We start from the raw sequence: 18,070 nt of genomic DNA on the forward strand, positions 1-18,070 counted from the left end.
GCCCCCGGTTCGCTATTCTGGGCGCTTTTCCGTCGCCAACTTCCAGCGCAGGTTCGCCTCGCGTTGGCCGGGACCGGGCTAACGGAACCCCGAGCATTGGCGGCCGAGGCGGACAAGTACTTCGCCGCTTCGGACACGCGGGCGAGCATTGGCGTGGCCGTCACGGCCTTCGACGCTGATGTTCCACAGCATCATCTTCTACAGCACGCTGATGTTCCACAGCATCATCTTCTACAGCACGCTGATGTTCCACAGCATCATCTTCTACAGCACGCTGATGTTCCACAGCATCATCTTCTACAGCACGCTGTGGTTCAGCAGCATGCTGATACGCACCTCGTGAACGCCGCCACGCCCCGCCCACCGCCGCGGCGAAAACCGCCACCGCGGGGAAACCCGTCGACTCCACCGGCCTGGCGGAGCCAGCCGCGCTCCTCCAGCTCCACCACCTGGTGCTGGTTCCACGCCAAGTTCGGCCACGAAGCTCGGCGGTGTCATCCGCCGTGCTCCTTCAACGGGTCGGGAAACGCCCGGGCCGGCGCTCAATTGTGGCGATGAGCGCCGGCCGTTCGAGCAGCCTGCTGTTCATAACGGACACCTTCTCCGGGCGCCGTTACCTGTGCGACACGGGAGCACAGGTGAGTGTCATTCCCGCCGGCACGTCAGACAAGCACGCCGCGGGTGGGGGCCCCGCACTGCTTGCCGCGAACGGGACGCCCATCCGTATGTACGGAAAACGCTGCCTCTCTCTGCGGTTTGGAGGGCAGGTTTTCCGATGGACGTTCGTCACCGCCGACGTGCCCATGGCACTGCTTGGCGCGGACTTCCTGTGCGCTAATGGGCTCCTGGTCGACGTCAAGCGCAGACGGCTTGTCCAGGCCGAGACGTTCAGCTCGCTCGCATGTGCGTTGCCCAGCTCAACGAGCGGCTTGCCAAGCGGCTTGCCGAACGATTCGGTTCCGGCCACGTTGGTCTGTACGCTTCCGGCAGCGGACGCATTCACCCGCCTCCTCGCCGGCTTCCCGGCCCTCACGCGGCCCACCTTCTCGGCGGGGGCCGTCAAGCACGGGGTGGCCCATCACATCCCCACCGTCGGGCCACCGGTCTACGCCCGGGCACGCCGCCTCGAGCCGACGAAGCTGGCGGTGGCAAAAGCGGAGTTCGCTACCCTGGAGCGACTCGGCATCGTTCGGCGCTCAGAGAGCGCTTGGGCGTTGCCGCTGCACATCGTGCCGAAGCCCGGCGGGGGATGGCGACCGTGCGGGGACTATCGCCGTCTCAATGACGCCACGACTCCCGACCGCTACCCCGTCCCCCACATTCAGGACTTTTCCGCCCGTTTGGCGGGCAGGTCCTTCTTCTCGAAGGTGGACCTCATACGCGGCTACCATCAGGTCCCCGTCAGGCCGGAGGACGTCCCGAAGACGGCGGTCATCACGCCATTCGGACTCTTCGAGTTCCTGCGCATGCCCTTCGGTCTGAAGAATGCGGCTCAGGCGTTCCAGCGACTGATGGACAGCGTCCTGCGCGACTTGGATTTTGTCTACGTCTACCTGGACGATATCCTCGTCGCCAGCGCGTCCCGCGAAGAGCACCTACGCCACCTCCGCACGCTCTTCGAACGCCTGGGCCAGCATGGCCTGATTGTGAACCCCGCAAAGTGCCGGTTCGGCGCCGCCACAATCGATTTTCTGGGGCACCGTGTCACCAGGCACGGAGCCGTCCCCCTGCCGGCCAAGGTGGAGGCGGTGAAGGGGTTTCCGCGCCCCCGCACGATCAGAGGGCTGCAGGAGATCCTGGGCATGGTGAACTTTTACCATCGGTTCCTGCCCCGTATCGCCCAGCTCCTGCGCCCCCTGCACGAAGCTCTCCGAGGTAAGCCGGGCAAAGGCGACGTTACCTGGACCGAGCAGATGGACACGGCGTTCACGGGCGCGAAGCTCGCTTTGGCTAACGCCACCATGCTCGCGCACCCGGCGCCCGATGCACCGATCGCCCTCATCACCGATGCCTCGGACTACGCGGTGGGCGCGGTGCACGAGCAATGGGTGCGTGGAGCTTGGCAACCGCTGGCGTTCTTTAGCCGGCAGCTTCGCCCGCCCGAACGCCGTTACAGTACCTTCGACCGCGAGTTGCTCGGACTTCACTTGGCGGTCAGGCACTTCCGCCATCTGCTCGAGGGCCGGGCGTTCACTGCCTTCGTCGACCACAAGCCGCTGATCTTCGCGATGGGCAAGGTCACCGAGCCGTGGTCGGCCCGGCAGCAGCGTCACCTCTCGGCCGTGTCCGAGTACACGACGGACATCCAGCACGTCGCGGGGAAGGACAACCCGGTTGCGGATTGCCTTTCCCGGGCCGTCGCCCACGCAGTCCACCTCGGCATCGACTATGCCCGGATGGCAGCGGACCAGGCCGCTGACCCCGACGTCCAGGCCTTGCGGACCGCCGTCACGGGCCTCCGCGTCACCGAGGTGCCGTTCGACGGCGCGGGCGCGGCCCTCTTGTGCGACGTCTCCCTCGGGCGTCCTCGCCCCATTGTGCCCGCGGGCTGGCAGCGCCAGGTGTTTGACGCCATCCACGGCCTGTCCCACCCGGGCGCGAGGGCCTCCCAAAGGCTGATCGCTGACAAGTTCGTCTGGCATGGCCTCCGGAAGGCCGTCCGCGGCTGGGCCAGGACGTGCCTCGCGTGCCAGCGCGCCAAGGTGCACCGGCACACCCAGGCCCCGTTGGCCCCGTTCACGGTGCCGGAACGCCGGTTTGACCACGTCCACGTGGACCTGGTGGGACCTCTGCCCCCCTCGCGGGGTTTCACCTACGTCCTCACCATGGTGGACCGCACCACCCGGTGGCCGGAGGCCGTGCCCTTGGCGTCGACAACAGCGGCCGATGTCGCGCAGGCTTTCATCGCCACCTGGGTCGCCCGGTTCGGCGCCCCCTCAGACATCTCATCCGACCGCGGCCCCCAGTTCACCTCGGAGCTCTGGGGGGCGGTTGCGCAGGGGCTCGGGGTCCGGCTGCACCGAACCACGGCCTACCACCCCCAGGCTAACGGCCTGTGTGAGCGATTTCACCGCTCATTGAAGGCCGCGCTCCGGGCCACCCTCCGCGACGGCGGCTGGGTCGACAGGCTCCCCTGGGTCCTGCTGGGCCTCCGGACGGCGCCCAAGGAGGACCTGCGCGCATCCGCGGCGGAGTTGGTCTTCGGGCAACCGCTGCGGGTGCCGGGCGAGTTCCTCCCCGACTCCACGGCACCATGGTCTGCGGCACAGCAGCGCTCCGCTCTGCAAGAGACCGCCCAGAGGTTCGCCCCGGTGCCAACGGCATGCCACGGGCACCCACCGACGCACGTCGCCCCGGAGCTTCGCACGGCGGAGTACGTCTTCGTCCGCCACGATGCCCATCGGATACCACTGCGGCCCCCGTACGACGGGCCTTTCCGCGTGCTGGAGACCGGGGCGAAGCACTTCACCCTGGACATCGGCGGTACTCCTGACCGCGTTTCGGTAGACCGCCTCAAGCCGGCCCACCTCGATGTGGACCATCCACCGCCAGTGGCCCGACCCCCACGTCGGGGCCGCCCTCCTGCGGGCGGACCCCCGGCACCGCCCAGCCCCGCCGCCATGGCGCCCCCCGGTCCTGCACCCATCCCAGGGGCAGCCAGGGGCATCCCACCTGGTATCCCTGCACCCCGGACGCCGCCGATCGCCAGGGGGCGCTTCGGCCGGGTCATTCGTCTGCCCCGCAAACTGGCCCTCCAGGTGCGCGGGAATTCTGGGGGGGCGCGTGTGGCGGACACAAAAGCCCACTGGCGTGGTGACATCATTCCACGCACGAAGTGGGCGGTGGCCACGCCCGAGGGGTAGGCGTGGCCTCATGATATACACCGGGCGACCAGCCCGGAGGAGTTCAGTGTTACAGTGTAGTCTTACAATAAAGACATTTATATGTTACCGCTTGTCCGCTTCCTCCTTGCTCACAAGCAGCGCGCGTAACGCCGCGCTTTAACCTCATGGATGTTGAGATTCTTCAAAATTTCTTTGTTTAATGTTCTAAACAGCATGAGCGACTGTTTGAAAAGCTAATAATATGTGTTTGTGGTTTATAATATTTTACAAGCCTGGCTACGCCGCTGTTAGACTTTTGGTCTTGTTTTTTCATGACATAATTGTTCCCCCTTTATCCCCTGCTTCCACATCCCTCTCCTAAATCCCCAACCGCAGTATCCATAGGTAATACTAATAGGGCATAGACATAAGGAAACAAGGATCTTAAAATTTAAATATCAATTAATTGACCATTGACTACTCCAGGCGATGCAGTATGCCAAAACAAAGATGAAAGGAATGTAATGAAATTGTGTCCAAGTTGAACCCAGGTGTTATGCGGCCTCTGTCCGCTGCGTGGCTGTTATAAGAACTCAGACAGACAGCGCTATGATCATTCCTGTGACATTTATCGTGTGTAATGTTGTGCATACTTGGATGGTGCGTATTACTCCTTCGTTCCAGGCTTGCTTGTGCTAGTTGCAAATCCATTACTGATTCCTATGAATGCTGAATATTGATATGTTGCTTGTTGGTTTTCTTACAGTATTGCTGGAGATCGATTCAAAATTAAACTCACAAATCTGAGACAATGTTGTAACTCTGGTTTTTACAACAAGGAACACTTAATGTCAGTTCAAATATTTATTAAACTAGGGGGCTCGTTGGTCCATTGGACCAAATTTTAATTGGGGACTTTTGGATCTTTGGGGACTTTTGGGTGTTCGGGGACTTTTGAGTCTTTTTTTTTTGTATACAAGATCGAGGCTCGTGTAAGAGGTAACATTAATCACAAAATGACAAACTGACACATAAAACACAAGATAAAGTGAGTGGGAGACAAGATGGGGAGAGAGATGAGGAGTCATCAGGGTCATCTGGGTCCTTTTGGTCCTCGGGGACTTTTGAGTCATCAAGGACTTTTTGGGTCCTTGGGGATTTTTGGGTCCTCGTGGACTTTTGGGTGATCCGGGTCTTTTGGGTCATCAAGGACTTTGGGTCATCAGGAAGTTTTAGGTCCTCAAGGGTGTTTTGGGTCCTCGGGGACTTTTGGGTCATGTGGGTCTTTTGGGTCATCAAGGACTTTTGAGTACTTGGGGACTTTTGGGTGATTTGGGTGATTTGGGTCCTCGGGGACTTTTGGATGATTTGGGTCCTTGGGGACTCTTGGGTCATCTGGGTATTTTGGGTCCTTGGGGGTCTTTTGGATCTCAAGTGTTAAAGGATCTTCTGAGGTCTAAGGGGTCTCAGCAGACTAAATGGTTAAAAGGTACATTTTACCATCGACACACCATCCATTTATAGTAGATTAAATTCGCGTGGATTCCTTGTGCAGGCTGTTTTATACGACGGAATCGGTGATGCGCCGACGTTGCGAATCTGGCGCTGAGAAACCGTGATTTGAGATGGTTTATTGATCACGTGGTTTGCTTTTGCCTTGACCCGCGAGTAGAGGGATCGTGATCACGTGTCCCGTGTGTGGTGTGTAGCACTGGTACCTCGCTATTATTTTATTTTCTTAAATGTAACTGAAAAAGAAGGCATTTCCCGAGACATTATATCTCTGCTGATATTATTTGATGCCTCATAACATTATCATGCATAACGCCGACACTGAGGCCAATGTGTCTAGCGGCTCCGCCCCCATCAAGCTGATTGACAGTCATAGCCACGCCTACCCCGGTCCTATTCTTTCCCAAAGGAATGTAGTTTTCTGTACTTTTCGTGGAATCCTTTCAAGCTATTAGAATTATAATACCAAAGGATGTTGCAAGAAGTAAAACTCTGTCGGATGGTAGCAGAATTATTGCCATTGATAGAGGCAGCTCGGAAATATGTCATCTGAAGAAGATTATTATTATTATGAACAAGAAGATGAATTCCCTGGTTTGACAGATCTGGTTTTTTTGCTTTATTTTGCTTTCGCCTTGGTCTGGAGAACTGAAAAGTGATCCCTGCCTAGACAATCAGCTGAACAGACCAGGTAGGCTCTCATATGTAGAGTAAGTGGGTTTTTAAAGAAGATATTCCAACTTTAGTTTTGGATGTAGCAGATGGGACTGACATTTTTTTCCATGCCATCCCAACATAGAGAGTACTAGCGTACTCTCTGATATATTCTCCGGAGGTGATTCTGTCTGTGACGCTGTCTATCTGTCCGGGGGAGTGGCTACACCCGGTCTGGGAGGTGCTTCAAAAACAAATCGCCACCATTTTCTTTCCTCGCATAGTTTGAGGCTTCTTTTGTTAGGCCCGCGGTGTCTTGCTCTCTCTCAGTTTTATTTCAACTCTAATTCGATATCTCATTTCATTTTTCACAGTCGCTAACATGGTTTTAGACTCGGTTGAAAAAAACGGGAATAAAATTCAATTAAAGCCTCCGTTTAGAGAACAAAATGCATTTTCAAAGGCCTGCAACATAAAGACCATTGAGACTCTCTCACGGCTTTATCTCGACCCTAATTCACCATCTGATTTCATTTTTATCGATGGTTTTAGACTCGGTTTCAGCAATAATTGAGAAACTTCACGCACACACGGGAAATCGCTGAGACATTTTAGAAATTCGCGGCACGGTATATCATACACCGCCTAAAATAACAGATGGGAAAATGCCGAGATATATTACAAATTTGCGGCGGACTTTTCCATTTGATGACAGTCATCACGATTAAATATTTAATTTAGACGTAGTCACAATAAAAAGTCAACAATGTGGGGAGAGGGGCGGAGGTTCGTTCATGTATCGCCACAGATGGGAAATTGCCGACAGATATTTCTTTGTTCTTATTTCATTCATCATTATTATTGTACGGTGCTGCGGTGTTGTGGTGCTGTAGTGAAGTAGCTTGAATCGAGGCCTGATCTCGATTACCTTCGGGGTGATTGATTCATTTTGGCAGTGCCAGGACCGGTGATGTGGACACCTTGCCTGGTGTTCATGCTCATCCACCGATCGAAATGGAAAAATGAAATCCACCTCACTCAGCGGTTTATACATCATGAATACGTCGATGTTATGAATGTTGTTTGACGTGTGATTATTGAACAGCGGTTGTTCAAAACATTTTCGTCTTCAAGAAGAATTGAGGAAAAAAGGCATTAACCGAACTGTTACCTTTTTATTTCGTTACCTTCAAAGTTAAAATGCTTGGGCATTCCCGGTGTGTACCCTGTGTTACGTGCTCCTCCCCGACCCCCTGGTCACGGTGTACCTCCGAGCCCTGAGAGGAGTCACGGCAGAAAAATGTGTTATTCTGTGTGTCAAAGATCAATGGAGAAGCCACCCCAATTGTTACTCACAAACAAATATTGTATTGAGATCACACAAGAATAACGGTACAACAACAATAGTATTCAAAAGTACAATCAATATGTCCTATGATGGTACCATCAGTTTTGCAATATATAACTCACTGTGCTCCAAGTGAGTGTAACCAGAACATCCCCCAATGTCTCTTATTCCCAGCTCCAAGACGAAGTTTATTCGCTCCAACGATCGCTAGAACGATGTCCAAACGACCAGAATCCCGTGCGGATGGCCAGGGCAGTCACACAGCCGAAGCTGTACAAAGGCGCCCTCAAGGCGACTAGGAAATCTAAAGGCGCCCTACAGGCGACCGAGAGATCACACCCTCGGGTATGGACGAATTAGCCTTCAAAAATCCGCGTCTCACACATGCCCCAGATCGACGTCTGAATGCGGTGAGAATGGTCGAAAAGAAACGAAACCGCGAGCGAAGCACAAATCCTGCGCGAGTCAAAATGGCCGACGACCCGGTCTCGTGGTGCACGGCACGGCGATGATTCTCTCCTGAATCGATCGCAAAACCTGACATGCAGTTTGACCGGTCACAGCGATGACAACTCCGTCGTAGGAATTCCTCTCCTGGAAACCCGAAAGTTCGCTAGTGACTCTGCCTCGCCAACGTTCGCTTCAGAACCCGGAGCAACTCGGCTTTCTTGTCCGGCTCATTCACTCCGCCCCTTTTTCTCTTCTTCTTCTTCGTCTTCCGGTTCCCGATCCGGTTTCATTTTAAAAACGTTCCTTTTACCTTTTGACAATAATAATTGCTATTTCCCTCAAACAACAATAATAATTATACATGGAACCAGAAATGTCTCAAGTGGATGAAAGCCACCACAACGGAAGTGACGAATCCGTAACACCTGGTTAGAATAGGTACACCGTATCCCTGCGTGTCGTAAGAGGCGACTAAGAGGGTTGGCGTCAGGAAGGGCATCCAGCCATAAAAACATTGCCTCAAAAAGAGAACCATGACAATTACAAATACATATGGACAGGGACAAGCCCGAAGTGGAGATCAGTTTCTGAGGTTTGGGACATGGAATGTAGGGACAATGACAGGGAGATCAGGAGAAGTGTTGGAAGTATTGATCAGAAGAAGAGTGGACATATGTTGTGTGCAAGAGACGAGATGGAAGGGAAGTGGTGTGAGAATGGTGAAGGGTAGGCAGGGACAGAAATACAAGTTTGTGTGGCAAGGGTGCCCGGAGGGCGTGAATGGTGTTGGTGTCCTTTTTTCTGAGGAGTTTGTAGACAGTGTGGTGAGTGTGACTAGAGTGAGTGATAGGTTGATGATAGTGAAAATGATGATTGGAAAGCTCTTGGTGAACGTCAACTCGGGATATGCTCCGCAGGTTGGTCGGAGCGATGAAGAGAAGGACAAGTTCTGGTGTGCGATAGAGAAGCTGATGGAAAACGTGAAAGATAAGGAAGTTGTTGTGGTAGGAGGAGACCTACATGGACATGTGGGAAGGAGTATGGACAGTTTTGAGGGAGTTCATGGGGGTTACAGATATTGTGTGAGAAATGGAGAAGGTGAAAGAATATTGGAGTTTGCTGATGGAGCTGATTTGTTGATTTGTAATACTCAGTTCCAGAAAGGGGATAATAAGCTTGTTACATACACGTCAGGTGGGTCGACGACAACCGTTGATTACCTGATGGTGCGTAGGCGAGATAGGGGGCACCTCCGGGACACAAAGGTGATCCCAGGGGAGGAGGCTGTTTCACAGCACCACTTGGTTGTCTGCGACATAAGGGTGAAAGGTGCGAGGAGAGCTCGGCGGGTGAAGTAACAACCGAGAATGAAGGTGTGGAGGTTGAAAGAGGTGACAGTAAGGGAGGCATTAAAAGAGAGGCTGAGTAGGGTAGAGGATGATGTGGTTAAGCTTGAACTTGGTTGGATGTCAATGAAAGATAGTCTATTGCAGGGGTCGGCAACCTTTTTGACATGAAGTGCCAGTTTGAAATGTTCTTGTTAATTAGTGTGCCATATCAACATTAAGTTTAACATTAAGTTTAATTATGACACCACATCAAAAAAATACTTCCAACAGACATGGAATTTTATTCCATCCATACAGGCTACATGCATAGCAACAACATCCATACAGGCTACATGCATAGCAACAACATCCATACAGGCTACATGCATAGCAACAACATCCATACAGGCTACATGCATAGCAACAACATCCATACAGGCTACATGCATAGCAACAACATCCATACAGGCTACATGCATAGCAACAACATCCATACAGGCTACATGCATAGCAACAACCTTTTAAAGAAACATTTATCTCTCATAATCAGGACATTATAATGATCATTTTATCATTGTAAAATTTGTCCCCAATGAGGTTACAAATTATATGCACGGACCCCATTTCAAAACACTGCTTTCAGTAACTCATTTACAAAGTATTGCATTGGGAACAAATGTCAAAAAGTGAGAATAAACTGTATCAAATAGAAATACCAGTACTATACAAGAATGCTGCCATCCTCATGAAAACATCCACATCTGAGTTGGAAAAAAAAGAGATGGACAAACAGCTACATATGCAAACCCATGTGTACTACAAATAAACAGATGCCTACCAGTCAGTGTGATCCCTGGCCCTGCTTTCCTTTGCTGAGCTCCATTATCTGGGGGTTGTCGTTAGTCACTTTAAGTTGCACACATGCTTCGGAGTGGTCGGTTGTCAAACGACTACGGGAGGCCATTTCTTCAATGCGTCGCTCAACACTTCTAGCTGACATGGGAATATCTTTTATTCTTGATTTGATTGTCTCTTTGATGGTAAGCCTTCAAACAGAACCTCTGAGCTACAGAGAAAAGCCTCCTTAATATATTCGCCATCCGTGAATGGCTTTCCACGTTTCGCAATGCAATGAGCAATGCGATAGCTTGCTTCAGTCGCTTGGTTTTTAGCAGTGGCAAAGATTTTGAGGGTGTTGGCTTGCTTCCCATACCTGGACACGGCACGTTTGATGGATTCTGCCTGATCTTTGAAAGTTTTCTCGTGCTTTGTCTCAAAATGGCGCTTAACACTCGACGTTCGACAAACAACATTTTCAAAACATAAAGTACACACAGCACGGTCCTTCTGAAAAACAAAACCCCACTCTTCTGTCCATGAGGGCTGGAATGCTCGAACCTTTACTTCAGCTTTCTTAGCTAGCGGGGTTGCCATCATCGACCGAACCTGAACCGCTTCACTGCAATTCCTGTGGGAAATGTGAGCGGGAGGCCGTACCGTCAATCAAACTAAATAAGACAGGCCGCGCAACAGCCAATGGCTGTTCAAGAAGTGATTTGTCATGCAACTGAGAGGGCACTGCTTTCGCCAGTGTGCCAATGATTACGCTGCCGCGTGCCAATGGTGGCACGCGTGCCTAAGGTTGCCGACCCCTGGTCTATTGGGAGCCGTTGGTGAGGTATGTTGATGGACAAAAGGACCACCGATGCACTCAGAAACATGGTGGTGGGATGATGAAGTTGGAAAGAGGATTGACGAGAAGAGGAAGAAGTTCAAGGAGTGGCAGAAGGCGAAGGGTACGGGAGCAGAAAAAGCAGAGCATGAAATTTATAAGGCAGCCAAGAAGGCTGCAAAGAAAGAGGTAGCAAAGGCGCAGGAGGCATGCAGGAAAATGTTCGGAGAAAGCTTGGATTCGGAAGAGGGTCCGAGAGCGGTATTCAGGATTGCAAAGCAGATAGCGAAAGACAGGTGTGATGTGATGGGGGTGAGTTGCTTGAAGGATGAAGTGGGACCAGTCATTGTGGATCCAGATGGAATTAAAGGAAGATGGAAAAGATATATGGAAATGCTGTTGAATACAGAGAATGAATGGGATGGCAACATAGAGAGTAATCCAGTTTTAGGACCGGCAGAGAAGATAACTGAGAATGAAGTTGAGGAAGCGATAAAAGCAATGAAGAGTAGAAAAGCGGGAGGGCCAACGGGAGTTTTTTTTTTTTTTTTTGAAGTTGTGGGAGATATTTTGAAGGCAGCAGGAAGTTGGGGTGTGAAGAGAATGACAGAGATCTGTGATCTGGTGGTGAAAGAAGGCCGCATTCCAGTGGATTGGGAACTGAGTACCCTTGTCCCTCTATACAAGGGGAAAGGTGACCCTCTGGAGTGTGGCTCGTACCCAGCGATAAAGTTATTGGAGCATGGAATGAAGGTATTGGAAAGGGTGCTGGAGAGGAGGATAAGGAAGAAGGTGAAGATCGACGAAATGCAGTTTGGATTTATGCCAGGAAGAGGAATGACAGATGCGCTCTTTATTGTGAGGCAGGTGCAGGAGAAGTGCATGGAGAAGAGGAAGAAATTGTTTCTTGGGTTTGTTGATCTGAAGAAACCATTCGATAGGGTTCCACACGAAGTATTGACATGGGCATTGAGGAATTTCGAAGTGGAGGAATGGTTGATCAGAGTAGTGATGGCAATGTACAAAAGAGCGCGCACAGCTGTAAGGACGAAGGACGGGAACAGTGGTGAGTTTGAGGTGAAGGTGGGAGTGCATCAGGGGTCGGTACTAAGTCCACTACTATTTGTAGCTGTGGTGGAGGTGCTGGCTCAGAACGTAAAGGAGGGTTTACTGTGGGAGTTGTTGTATGCAGATGATCTGGTGTTGATTGCGGAAAGTATGGATGGACTGAAGGAGAAGTTGAACAAGTGGAAGGAATGTATGGAGACAAAAGGTCTGAAGGTGAATATGGGAAAGACGAAGGTGATGGCAAGTGGTAAAGCATGTGGTGAGGTGGAAAGAACTGGGAAGTGGCCATGTGCTGTGTGCAGGAAGGGTGTCGGAGTGAACTCCATTCAATGTACAATGTGCGCTGAGTGGGTTCATCAAAAATGTAGTGGTCTGAGAGGGTCATTTACCAGTGTGGCAGCTACATTCAAATGTAAGGTGTGCACAGAGGGAGCTGCAGATGGAGGAAATGTTGAGTTGGATCTTGGAGATGGCGTGAAGCTGGAAGGTGTGAAAACATTTTGCTACCTCGGAGACATGCTGAATGGAGAAGGTGGATCAAACTCGGCAACGGTTGCTCGAGTGAGATGTGCATGGAAGAAGTTTCGGGAACTGAGTGGCGTGCTGATGAGGAGGGGAGTGTCGTTGAAGCTGAAGGGAAAGGTGTATGCTGCATGTGTGAGAAGTGTTATGATTTATGGGAGCGAGACATGGGTCATGAATGTAGAGCAGCAACGAAGGCTGGAAAGGGTGGAAATGCGAATCGTTCGGTGGATGTGCGGAGTATCGTTGAGAGAGGAAGACAAATGATGAATTGCGAAAGATGATGGGAATAGAGCCTGTGATTGATGCTTTTTAGAGGAACATGTTGAGATGGTTTGGTCATGTGTTGAGGAAGGATGAAAGTGACTGGTTGAGAAGAGTGATGGAAATTAATGTAGAAGGAAGTAGAGGACGGGGAAGACCAAGAAAGACTTGGCTTAAGATGGTGGCAGAAGAAATGCGGGCAAGGGGGTTAACAAGGAGAGATGCAGAAAATAGGGCAAAATGGAGAAGATCGTCATGGGGACCGCAAGGCTAACCCCCGCTCTAGCAGGGAAAATGGCCTTAAAATGCATGTTGTTGTATTATTATTGTATGGAAGTAAAGGTAATCCTGTTTAAACACTCCATTCATTCCATCGATGTTTTTTTTTTTTTTTGCGCGAGTTTTCAAGGCTGAATGGTGTTCACATCCAGGATAAATAAACAAACTCCATTTCACGTGTGCATGGACATGTAAGTCACATATGTAAAATAAATAAATAAACACAGACGTGAAATTGCCGCGATATTTTTTCGTTCTTATTTCATAAGTTATGTGCACGTTCACTTTAAATAGGTTTATTTGAAATCTTTAATTTAAAAAATGTAATTTTGTATGCTGTAATGAAAATAGTAACTTTGATTTTCGTGGGACAGAAAGGTGTAATTTAATGTTCTTATACACCGCCCAAAAGACTTTTCCCAGGGACTTTTCCATTTGAGCTGTATTCTTCATACAGTCGGAATGTTTCATTCTTTTGACGTAGTCACAATAAAAAGTTGCAATTAGGTACTCTGCACGCGGGGAGAAGGGTGGAGCATCGTTTACGTGTCGCCACTCGCGTTTGTAAATGCTATCTGCAAAATGAATAAAATAATGAGGGAACAGAACGAGACTGCCAATGAACGTTAACCCAGACTTGCACGGGATGCTGAGCAACAAAGACATTGGAAGGTAATGTGTGCTCAGCGAACATATACAAGAGCAGCTGTAATGAATCCGGATGAAGTATCGGATAATATTGTATAAGATCATCATTGTGGCCTGAGTCTGATGACGTCACCATGCGTGTACTGTTCTGCGAAACATTTCACTAATGAATGAACAGAACAAGGGGGAGGATTTGCACTGTTGCTCCAAGAGAAAAGTTCAATTACCTCGAATATTTGCCGTACCTGCTTGATTGGAACAACTGCCGGAGTGAGGGGTGAGAGGAGAGTGGGGGAGGGTGAGAGGAGAGTGGGGGAGGGTGAGAGGAGAGTGGGGGAGGGTGAGAGGAGAGTGGGGGAGGGTGAGAGGAGAGTGGGGGAGGGTGAGAGGAGAGTGGGGGAGGGTGATAGGAGAGTGGGGGAGGGTGATAGGAGAGTGGGGGAGGGTGATAGGAGAGTGGGGGAGGGTGAGAGGAGAGTGGGGGAGGGTGAGAGGAGAGTGGGGGAGGGTGAGAGGAGAGTGGGGGAGGGTGAGAGGAGAGTGGGGGAGGGTGAGAGGAGAGTGGGGGAGGGTGAGAGGAGAGTGGGGGAGGGTGAGAGGAGAGTGGGGGAGGGTGAGGGTGAGAGGAGAGTGGGGGAGGGTGAGAGGAGAGTGGGGGAGGAGGACAGGAGAGTGGGGGAGGAGGACAGGAGAGTGGGGGAGGAGGACAGGAGAGTGGGGGAGGAGGAGAGGAGAGTGGGGAAGGGTGAGAGGAGAGTAGGGGAGGGGGAGAGGAGAGTGGAGGAGGGGGAGAGGAGAGTGGGGGAGGGTGAGAGGAGAGTGGGGGAGGGTGAGAGGAGAGTGGGGGAGGGTGAGAGGAGACTGGGGGAGGGGGAAAGGAGACTGGGGGAGGGGGAGGAGACTGAGGGAGGGGAGAGGAGACTGATGGAGGGGGAGAGGAGACTGATGGAGGGGGAGAGGAGAGTGGGGGAGGGGGAGAGGAGAGTGGGAGAGGGGGAAAGGAGACTGGTGGAGGGGTAGAGGAGTGAGGAGGCGTTGGAAAGGAATGAGGGGAGAGGAGTAAAGCGATCCCCACTCTCCCCTGTGTGTGTGACTCACTCCCTGGTGCAGTGTGCGTGATGTGGGAGGGATGGGGGCGGGGAGAGAGGATTTTAGCTCTTGAAGTCACATTTTACATGAGATGTAATAACACATTTCAAACTGTATTTCCCATGTGCACGCACATGCATTTACATGTTATCAGAAGTAAGAACATTGTGTAGATTTTGTTTTTGTTTTTGTTTTTGTACACACAATCGAGGCTCGTGCAAGAGCTAACATTTATCACACAAACAAATCAAACAGACAAACAAAATATATAAAAAGTGAGTGGTAGACAAGATGGGGAGAGAAGGGGGAAGCACACAAACACAACATTTGAGAGCAGGGACATCGGGAGATGTGTGGGAGGGAGAGGGCTTGGGGGGAGGAGGCGTGGGAAAGGGGGGGGGAGGGGGGTGGAGAAGTATGAAACACAAAGACACCAAGGACTTCCAGGAAAGAAGTTGGTATTTCAAAAAAGTAGATTTGGGGTGAAATTAGTGGGGGTAGAAAAGATCAAGGTTTTGGATGTGGGAAGATAAGAGATGGTGGTGAACAGCTTTTTTAAAGACCTGGAGGGAGGAGTGGGATTGAAGAGAGTGAGGGAGTTTGTTCCAGAGGCGGGAGAAATGAGGAATGAAGGAGTGAAGGTGAGCAGAGAGTCTTGATTTTGGCAGTTTAACCATAAGAGGGTTGCAGGCAGATCTTGTGTGACCTCTAGGAATATTTGGGGGACAGAGCCCAGAGAGAGCTGGGGGAGCAAGGCCGGAGAGGAGTCGGTAGAAGACGGAAAGACCACCAACCTGCCTGCGGTGCGGCCCTCGGAGATAGCTTCATCGCAGGAGATTCCAATGATTCTGAACGCTTTGGTTTCAACAGCGTGAAGACGAGCTAGGTGTGAGGCAGGAGCACCAGCACAGAGGGGAGAGCAGTATTCCATTGAGCTGTGGATGAAAGCCTTGTATGTGGTGAGGAGCTCCGGTGTGCCAAGGAAGGACCGCACGACGGAGGATGCCCAGTCGGCGACGGCTTTGGAGGCCAGCTTGGAAATGTGGTTTTCCCAGGAAAGATCATGGCAGATAGTGAGACCCAAAAGCTTGAGTGACAGAACTTCTTGGAGAGGATTATTCAGAAAGTAGATGGGAGGGTTGTCCAGTCGGTCTTTTCGGAGAGACAAAGTAAGAGTGTGAGATTTGTCAGGACTGAAAGACATGTTCCACTTGTTTGCCCAGTCTGTGATTTTGTCCAGGTCTGCAGAGAGTGAGGAGGCTGCAGACTGCCGATCTGAGGGATGAGGAATGGAGCGGCAGAGAGAGAGGGGTCATCAGCAAAGAGATAGAGAGGATTTTCAAGAGAGTCAGAGAGATTATTGATGAAGACCAGAAAAAGCACAGGGCCAATGAAAAAGCACAGATGACATCATTTGTGGATCTGATAAATTGCCAGTAACCATTTTGTAAAACTGAATGTGCCATACGGTGGAGCTGAATTTTTTTTATAAAACTAAATTTTTATATTTGAACGTCTTACCCCCTTAATCTGTACCATATAATATAGAAACACTGTATAAAAGGTTTGAGCACTAAATTATTATGATTAGGGGTAGCTCAAGGGCCGCAAAGATGATGACAATTATAAAAATTCAACGAATTACGAGTATATCAGACTATATCTTAATTTATTTTAAACAACACACTTGAACACAGTATTTATTTTTGAACACGTTAATAGTGAATTCTTTGTTCAGTTTTTGACAGAGTTCATAGTATCAGTCTGACAATGTCCAGCAAACCACAAATTTATTACTTTCATGGCATCCCGGACAGTGTATGTTTTCTGCTATCAGGGTACATTCTGCGATGGTCCTCGACAACTTGCAGCAGGAATTGCAGCTGAGTTTCATCGCGGGTTATCAACCCACTGTACTCCTGAATGAGTGCCACTCCACGTTCAGCGTAGTCATTGACAACTTTTAGAGAGTTGGCTGTTTCTGCAGCCTGCTTGCAGTCGTCTCTGTCATCCCACAAGTCCGGATCAACCGCGAGAAATCCATCTGGAAGTTCCATCATACGCAGAAGTTTCATTGACCTTGCTGTGACGAAATCTTCCAAGTTCTTGTCCTTTGTATGAATCAAGAGCAACAGTGATTTGCTTGGAATGATCCTGATCTTGGTCTTCTTCATTCTTCATGGCACTCACCATCAGTCTCTTGGTTGCCGAACTGACCCGACTGTCGAAGAAAGCCAAGCTAACAAGTTCCTGTGACAAGTACCACACGTGATTGGAAAACTTGCGTGATGTTGACTTTGAGATGGCTGGATGGATTGATGAGTATTCAAGTAGTGACTTCAGCAGCAGCAGGTCACTGTAAGGAGCACCTGATGCTTGAGGTGCAGAGATCCAGGCTGTCAGGTAGACACGTACTGTGAATACACACACATCACGTAATCCTCTCTTTTCTGCAGGAGTCAGTTTGAATTGAGCCTTGAACATCCAGATCTTGAGACAGTATATTACTTTGGACATCCAGCGGGCGTGGTGCATTGCTCCGGGTGACATGAATCGCACTCCTCTGGCAGGAGCAGCACCGAGAAAGACAATCACAAGTTCCAAGAATTCTTTATAATCATCTCTCGGCTGACTCTGTTCAAGATGCTTGTTGGCATAATCGATAGTGCCTTGCTTTATGTCTTCCACTAGACTTGCCACGTCATCAGCTGCAATCCCTGGTTCATACTTGGCCGTGTCTATGAATCCCCAGTATTCCTGGAAGCGTTTGAAGAGTGGAACCTCGGGAGAAGATTTGGCTCCCAATCCCATACACACTTGGAACACCACCAATTATCAATTCCATAATGTGATGCCTGCAAGCTAGTGACAAGAGCTCCTTCTCAAGCTTCTGCTCTAGGAGGACACAGGCACCAGCGATCCGACCAGTGTTTGAGCTGGTCGTGTCAAAACAAATAGCTCGGATGCTGTCGGCTACGCCCCAGTCTTCAATGGCTCCAAAGACAGCAGCAGCCTGAGCCTCGCCTGTTCCAGATGGAAGCTTGGCAACTGTGAGTAACTGAGAAACTCCTTTCCCTGAAACCAATACTGGCAGGCGATCAACCTTCTCTTTTCCAATGAGATCAAGGATCAGTTTGCCATCGCAGTGAACAACAAGGGGAACGTTACCCTGAAACTCCGCCTTTATATTTGCAGATCTCTGGACTCGGTGTTGTACTCTTTGTCGGCGAATTGAGTCTCTGTTTAGAGCAAGTTCATCAATGTTCTGTCCCAAGTTTTTGGCAGTTTCTGCTATAACAAAAACGGCTTTGCGGTCTGACACTTTTGTGCGATCTAGAGCGGCTGCGAGTTCTTCAGTAACGACAGTTTTTCACCCCCTCTTTCTTTTTCGTGTCTGAAATGTGATGCCTCC

The sequence above is a fragment of the Myxine glutinosa genome, chromosome 2, assembly GCF_964187855.1.
Source record: "Myxine glutinosa chromosome 2, kmMyxGlut1.1, whole genome shotgun sequence".
Classification (NCBI taxonomy): domain Eukaryota; kingdom Metazoa; phylum Chordata; class Myxini; order Myxiniformes; family Myxinidae; genus Myxine; species Myxine glutinosa.